Source organism: Neomonachus schauinslandi, chromosome 6, assembly GCF_002201575.2.
Source record: "Neomonachus schauinslandi chromosome 6, ASM220157v2, whole genome shotgun sequence".
Lineage (NCBI taxonomy): Eukaryota > Metazoa > Chordata > Mammalia > Carnivora > Phocidae > Neomonachus > Neomonachus schauinslandi.
In genome coordinates this window covers 94,624,075-94,625,135 of record NC_058408.1, presented here as the reverse complement: position 1 = coordinate 94,625,135, position 1,061 = coordinate 94,624,075, and the positions used below count along the sequence as shown (strand labels likewise).

General features: G+C 46.4%; 1 pseudogene; it reads right to left on the bottom strand.

Moving 5' to 3' along the window:
* Nucleotides 1–321: 321 nt before the first annotated feature.
* LOC110589388 lies at nt 322–771 on the bottom strand (annotated as a pseudogene).
* Between the last annotated feature and the right edge of the window lie 290 nt (nt 772–1,061).

Below are 1,061 nucleotides of genomic sequence, written 5' to 3'. Positions count from 1 at the left end.
GTCTCTAAGATGGAACAATTAGTAAGACCAGGATTTCCAAGTCATAGAGGCCTGGAGAATTGGCCTGTAACTCTACAAACCTGAACTCCCATGGCTCTGGGGCAGAGTAAAGGTGTGGGAAAACCATACCTGTGGTCAGGTGAACCAGGGAGTGAGTCCACATACCACACACACACAGACTGATGGCTAACATCTTAAGAAGGAAAAAATGGAACAAATGAGCAGGGAAGGGGCCACAAAGGGACTCCAACCCCCAGTCAATGACGTGTGTCCATCCATCACACAGAGAAGATCCAGTGCAGAGAGGGGTCAGAAACAGAGTTAGGAGGACCAGCTTACTCCATACTTGAAGGTGAACTCTCTAACCTCCCTATTGAACAGCTCTCCTTCCTATGTCAGCAGATCAGCGAGTTCCACCCGAATGGGTTGTCCCAGGTCTGGTTTATTCACCAGCCCATTGAGGGCCTCCAAGACATGGCAGGTCTTGCTGTAAGGCTTCCAGTTATCATTGCTGATGATAGGCAGGCAAACCTCTCTGCTGTTGCCCACATTAGGGTGGTAGATCCTGGTTGTGAATGTCACTGAATGGGTTTGAACAGAGAGTCCTCAGGGAAGTTGATATGTACATTGAATTTCTTGAGGCTGGAGGCCATTTTCTCGGGCAGGAGGTGTACATGCCATACGAGGATGTTGGCACCACTGCTGAGCAGGTTCCACAGACAGGAGAGAAGCTTTGCCTGAAGATCCCACCACTGGCTTGCTTGCTGTCATTTCAGGACCAAGTGTGGGCCTCTGGGGGACTTCAGCAGGACTATGCTTTGGCACAAGGAGATATATATATCCAATTCACTAGCATGTGCATCTAAATTGTTTCCAGTTATTTTTGCTATTGTAAATGCTACTCTTATGGGCATACTTTTATGCATGTCTTCCATTCATGTCCTTTGTATTTATTTCTCAAAGTAAGAGTTTGGGATAAAATTGGTGCATATTTTCAAGCCTTTTGATACAGTCCAATTGCCATCCATTTTTCACTCTCACTAGTAGTGTCCAAATAGGAA